The following is a 6,554-nucleotide window of genomic DNA, read 5'->3' on the forward strand; positions in this document are numbered from 1 at the left end:
CAAATCGGTTAACAAGCATGAATTGTTCTCGTTCCTGTTGGAACCTTTCCTCATACGGATTTCCTCTTGGAAATGTCTGTCTTTCTCATTCCATTTTCACGCTTCACTAATTAACATGTTAGAGGAGGTTTCAGCTTCTCTTTGGTTGATTTTCTTCTGCCTGGAGCGGTAGGTCGGCGATGTCGGTAGAAAACGAATGTCTGACAAGGGTTCGTCAGTGTGGACAGACTTTTATTACCTGAATCGAAAAGGAAGAGCTCGAACACAACCAAGCAGAGTGGCGCAGTGGAAGCGTGCTGGGCCCATAACCCAGAGGTCCGTAGATCGAAACTACGCTCTGCTAACGTGATTTTTTGCTCAGTGAGAGTAAATTTGAAGCAGTGTTCCGATAAATCTTTGCTGCACGTGGCTTTTATTAAACCCACTCGTTGTTGTGTAAACATCTTCATTTTCCAGTAACACATTGTAGCCAAAGTTATCCGTAAGTCGCTTTTGGGCATCCGGAATATAGAGGGGTGCCATCAGCGGTGTGCCACAATTGATTACCGTGTGTAAATGGGTATAAAATTGAGAAAACTGCGCTGCAAACAATACCCGTTGACACGTGGCTCAATTTCCAGATGAGCTGTTTAAAGGAGGGAATGGAAAGAAATGGATTTTATTTTCCACCAACAACGATTGCATACGAAACATTGCTAAAGTCAGCATAGTATGCCATGGTAAATTTCAAGTCACGTGTTGCGGCATTCGGCCTGCACGGCCTACCGTGACAAACTCTTCATGGGTTAACAATAATACAAATTGGTTTTTGATTATATTGTCACACATATTTCGAGAAACGGAGAAACTGTAAACCTGTCTAAAAATAACTCAAAGGGTGCGATGATAATGTTATGGGAATTTTTTATAGTATGTTTCCAAAACCAAAGTTCTCAAGTTCAAGCAACGTTCATATCCAACACAAATTTACCGTAAACCTCTTTTAAAACCGCATGAACTTCTGATTTAAAAATTTTAAGATCATATCTAGCAAGGTGTTGTATTGTGATCCTGAAAGATTGTTTTTGTTGATTAGTTCCCGGCGTTCCAAAGAAGTAAAATGCTGCGCTGTGATAAATTAGAAAAAAAAAACCTTCCTGTGGCTCCGGCCATCTAATAAGGCGTACGGACTACCAAATATCACACGCCTCATAATTTCGGCAGCCGCAGGAAACCTTCATTTTTCTCTCCGCCTGGTGCTTGGTATCGAATTTCAAAACGCTCGCCGCCGAGTTAGAAACAAACAAGAGAAAAAACCCGTCATCGCATTCAAGCTAATTACATCATCAAACATCGTTAGCGGTGCAAACATAACATAGTAACCCGCGATCCTTACGGAGATGCCTATATGCGTAGTCTGATCGTTTTCGTATGAAGCATTGCGTACGGGTGAAAAGAAGGCGGTTTCCCATGGTAACCGTGTACCTACGTATACTTTCTGCCATGTAGGGTTGCTGCGGTTTTTTTTCTTTTCGAGTTACTTTTTAAATTCAGGGCGGTTCAAATTAATTTTTAATGACATGCGACAGAAATTGAAACTCATGGTAGCGTGAACCGTTAAATGTCACGGAAAATCAAAGGAAGAGCCGGTTCCCAATGATGGATGGGAGATTACGCGCATCCCAATCCAACCGTAGTTCTCCTGCAGATGGCTAACTAAATAACTTTTTCCTTGGGATATTTTTTGGAGCCAATGTTTCCCAGCATCATATTATCAATTTTATTCGATCTATCATATCGTATAAAGAGCGCGATTGAAAAATGACGATTTTGTTGTTGATGTACGGAAATTTAATGCGCGGAATTTCGCATCCATCTCTCCCAGGCGGCAGTGTTTATTCATGATTAATTGGAAGATATGTATGGAAATGCAGGATCGGCATATACTTTCCCGATATGGAGAATAATTCATTTTTGGTAGCTGCATTTCAGTCCCCAGTATTTACTTTCAATTATGAGCATTTTTAGCGCATTCGTTCGTTCATTTGTTCAGAATCCATAGTCTTGCCAGCGCAGTCTACATTCTAAGCAAAAAGGTTCGGCGTTAATTAAAGCCAAGTGTCATAAGCTAATGTGACATTTTAATTTCGAACTCATAATTCAGTCATCACTTCTTAGCGAAGTGCGCTAAGCTGCTCCATTCTGTTCGATCTGTTTTCGTTTAATTACCCTGTCAGGGGAAAGAAAACGGTGCTCAGTTCAGGATCTGTCTTCGTTTGTAACTAGTACCCGTTCACTTTGAGAATGAACCTTTTTCTTGTTCTTCCCGGTGAAGTGCAATCAATCAAACAAACTGTGAAATTTTGCCCCGTTGAAGGTTAAAGAAAACCATAGTGGAAAACTAAGCAGGCTATGATTTGCATTTTTTCCAGCAAGTTCACTGGTTTTGGGAAAAAGTGGTAGAAATTTTGACATTTTGGAAATTTTACCATGCAAAAATGTTTTCAAGAGCTTTGGGCGTTGTATTTTTTACAGCACTGTTCCTATTTCAGCCGTATGTGATAGAAATATTGCTATTTTTGCATCACAGCATGCGAAAATACAACACGTGTTGTAAAAACACTTGAAGGCGACAGATCTTTAAAATGGTTTTGCATGGCAAAATTTTCAAAATGTGCAAAAAGTGACAAAATTCCTACCACTTTTTCCCAACACCAGTGAACTTGCTCTAAACGTTGAGAAGTTTATAGGGCAATTTAAACTGAAGTGATGTCAAAATTATTAAAAAAGTTTATCGGTAGCAGCATAAGTTGTAGACAGAAAAAAAGGTATGGGAGAGTGGGGAATCATGGGCCACTTTTTTTCGTTATTCCATAACTTCTTTATTATAAAAGATAAAATGAAAATAAAAAATGGTATTGTTTTCTACATTTTCAAGGTATCATAAGGTAATTTTTCAAAATTTTTAATAAGTTATTTTCCCCAAATTCTGACTGTTTGAAAAAAAGCAATATTTTTTGGATTATGAAAAATGGTGGGGAATCGTGGGCCACCAAATCCAAATTGACCAAATAACATGCAAAGTTAATGAGTTGACCCAAAACTGTGATTTCCTAATTCATTGCGTTATTTAAAAGCAATTTCAGATGATGAAATAAAAATGAGAGCTGTGTATGATCGCATAGGTTCCAAAACTTGGCTCGCGAACGTTTTGGCAAAATTTCTTATATAGGATGGACAAAATATTTTTCATAACTCTTCATTTGGCATAAAAAAACTTTACAGATAGGAAAAACATATTCTAAGTTCTGAATGTGTATAAAAACATAAAAATATAGGTGGTTCAAGATGTGTGGCCCACGATTCCCCACAAGCTATGATTTGCAAATTGGTTGCGTTTGTGTGACTTATTGATGTTTCATCAAAAATTCCTTTTCCACGTGAAAGATCATGACGAAACTAAGATCATAAGCGTATGAGCATATTTAAGTTATGCACTTTAGGTTCCCCATCAAAGAAATTAGTGGGTGTTTTTTTAATTATGTAAATAAATTTTTCTAACTTTTTTTAGCTTGATAAATAAAAGAAGCATATGATGCGTATTTGAGTCAACAACATATAGAAATATATGCTCACGCAAAGCGACGACGATGACAGTTGGTTTGAGATTTTTTTCTTTACACACATCTGAGATATTAAAAGTGGCTCACGTTTCCCCATGGCCCACGATACCCCACTCTCCCCTACATATTTTGTTCTAGTAATTGGTGTTTTGAGCTCATCACGTTGGGTTGCGTATGAATTTGCGTTTTGGATTAATCTATGAAAATTAAAAAAGCTGCAATAATGGGTATTTGGTTATGTTTGGCTGGGCTAATCGTTTGCCTTGCGTTCCATCCAAAACCATCAACAACTCTGTGAGACTCGTTGGACAAATGTACGGCTCGTGCTGAAAAAATCTTCTTCTTGCAACTTGTTGTGCACATAACTATTTTTAACTTAAATACAATAATAAAACATCTAAAATAAACAGTGATTAACTCTAGGTAGGTATTATATACAATCGATATTAATAAGAAAAATAAAGTTTGAGATGAACCTTTAAAATTCCTAATTTTGTTTGTTTGAAAATTTCAGATACATTTGCTTCAATAACTAATGAGCTAATTATCCACATCTGGTTGGCAGCGATGGTTTCTACTTAGACAGTTTCCCCTTCACGGACACAAAAAACCACAGCCAAAAACCACAAAAGAATTCCGCCGACGACGCCGGTTTTACACGTTGTTAGCCGCACGCGCCAACCCATCCTGTGCCTTCCCCCTTTTTGTGGTGGAAAACGCTCCGCAGTAAAACTAAACCGAAGAATGGGAAATTGAACGCTGGGGGGAAATCGCATACTAGTATCAATTGGGCGTACATTCTTCTTAACCCACCATTCACCAAGTCATGGTGCGTTAAATTATAGGAACAACCCGACTGACGACGACTCGTTCTCGCGATTCAGATGTCTCGCTTGGCCAAAAGGGTTTTCGAGTCTGGTTTGGTCGTTTGCAACGCATCAAAGGGCATGTTTTGTAGCAATTGGTCCAAGTTTATTAACAGGTTAGCTGAATCGTTTTTCACTACGGTTCATTAACGATTCAACCCTTTGATGTTTCTTGGAACAGATTTTCCATATCTACTTGTAAATGCTTATGCATTGGTTCTGATTTTTTTTTCGGAAGAAAGCATTTGGATTACATCGTTAGGGACTAAAAATAAAACCCACATAAAAAAATGTCAACAGCATTGACAAAAAATGATACCATAGAAACGTCAAAAATAAAGTTACAGTAGGTAGCAATTGGGCATTGGACTTATTTTGGACCACCTTACAACTCTTTTTCAGTATTTTTCTCAGAAGTTGAATAAATAAGAAAAATTTGGACAAAAATAGTTGAAGTGATCCAAAATATATATCTGGTCCAAAATTAGTCCGTTACGCAAAAGGGTACCAAATATGTGTAGTTATGAGTTTCAGGGTGGCCACTCATTCGGGAAAAAGTCGAAAATTCCTCCAAGAAATCGGGAGTTTTTGTTCAGTGGATATATTTCAGTGCATTTAATGCTCCAAAACAACTGAAAATTTGTCAAATTTACACCCAAAGCTTGTTTTAAAAATTCAACTTGAAATTTACACCAACTCCAAAACTTCAATCTTCAGGCTTAAGTCCAGGTGTTACCGATAACTAGCGTGTAGAATCATGTGACTTTTCTGTGTATTTCTTTGCAGTCTTCAATATTTGAACTCCCGTTTTTTTTTATTTTTATTTATTAATTTTTTTTCAAGGGAGTTCAACTGCCATTCTTCCCTATCAACTCCTATTTAAATTTCATCTTCTTTTTTGTTTGAGTAACGGAATGTCTTAGCTAAAATTCTGAACATCAACTAATTAGCACATAATTGAAATTACAAATTACACATATTTATGTAATTAAAATTGGATCTCCGATTACGGGTCGAAATCAGCATATGAAGTGAAATCATAGATTCGTGTTGTACCTTAGAGAGATTTTTAGAATCGACGAACCTTTAAATATTGAAACTTACAATTAATATGTTACATAGTTAGGAGTTTTGGGGCTTATTTTCTAATTTATGCTAGAATTTAACATTTTGATTTTTTTAAGCGAATATTGGATTTGGTTTTGACCAGGCTGAGCTGAGCGCCATCGCTCTGTGTTTAGTAACAACAGAATTGGAATCTCATTTACAAAACCAAAAAAGCGAATGTGATTGACAACAATTATTTTGTTGGATTATAAACTACTGATTCTGTTTCTTACAATTCATAACATTTATTCTTTCTATGAATGCTTTGTACATTCAACTGAAGTTTCTCGAAAAATGCTGATGAGGTTTTTTAGTTCGGTCTGGTCGAATTCCGACAATTTGTCCTCCGGTTTGAAATGAAAACTCAGCAAATATATTCAGATGAAATATGAAGGCGTTATAAATGTTAACTTTGGTACCATTGCAGTTGTATGGATAAAATAAACAAGGAACCATCAATTAATTTCAAACCTAAATTCACACGGTGGAATGAAGCCAGTTTTTAACTGGCACAATCTATTACATTACAATCTATTTTCTTGAAAAGCATAGGGTTTTACAAAGTTGCGCCGTTTGCGCTTTTTGCGCCTCGAAATTTCTTCATTGTCGACTTGAAAACTCATAAACTGTTGATTTTTTTTTTCTGATTCTTTTTTGAACCAAATGGTTTAGAAGTATAAGGAACCACTCTAGAATCCACACGAAGTTCAAATCAAGCATCGGAATGGAACCCTTGATCTCAAATATGGTAAAAATTCTATGGTTATTGGGAATAATTGAATGCAGACCCCTTAAATAATGCAATTAATCCATTTCCGTCAGTCAAAAAGTGTTGTCTGACTAGTAGACACCAAGTAAATAAGTGAACAGTTCTTAGATTGAAATATGCGCAACCGGTTTTTACGCAATGTGACAGATGTGTCCAGATGGGCGAAGAAATTTATGTTAAAACCGGATTTAAGAGATCAAATTTTTCGAG

At 36.7% G+C, this 6,554-nt stretch overlaps 1 non-coding gene across 1 annotated transcript; it reads left to right on the plus strand.

The window, feature by feature from the left end:
• Positions 1-271: 271 nt before the first annotated feature.
• Trnam-cau (transfer RNA methionine (anticodon CAU)) lies at positions 272-343 on the plus strand. Its single transcript has one exon. It is a non-coding gene; the product is annotated as a tRNA-Met (tRNA).
• Positions 344-6,554: the final 6,211 nt, after the last annotated feature.

This window comes from Uranotaenia lowii, chromosome 1 (assembly GCF_029784155.1).
Source record: "Uranotaenia lowii strain MFRU-FL chromosome 1, ASM2978415v1, whole genome shotgun sequence".
NCBI lineage: Eukaryota > Metazoa > Arthropoda > Insecta > Diptera > Culicidae > Uranotaenia > Uranotaenia lowii.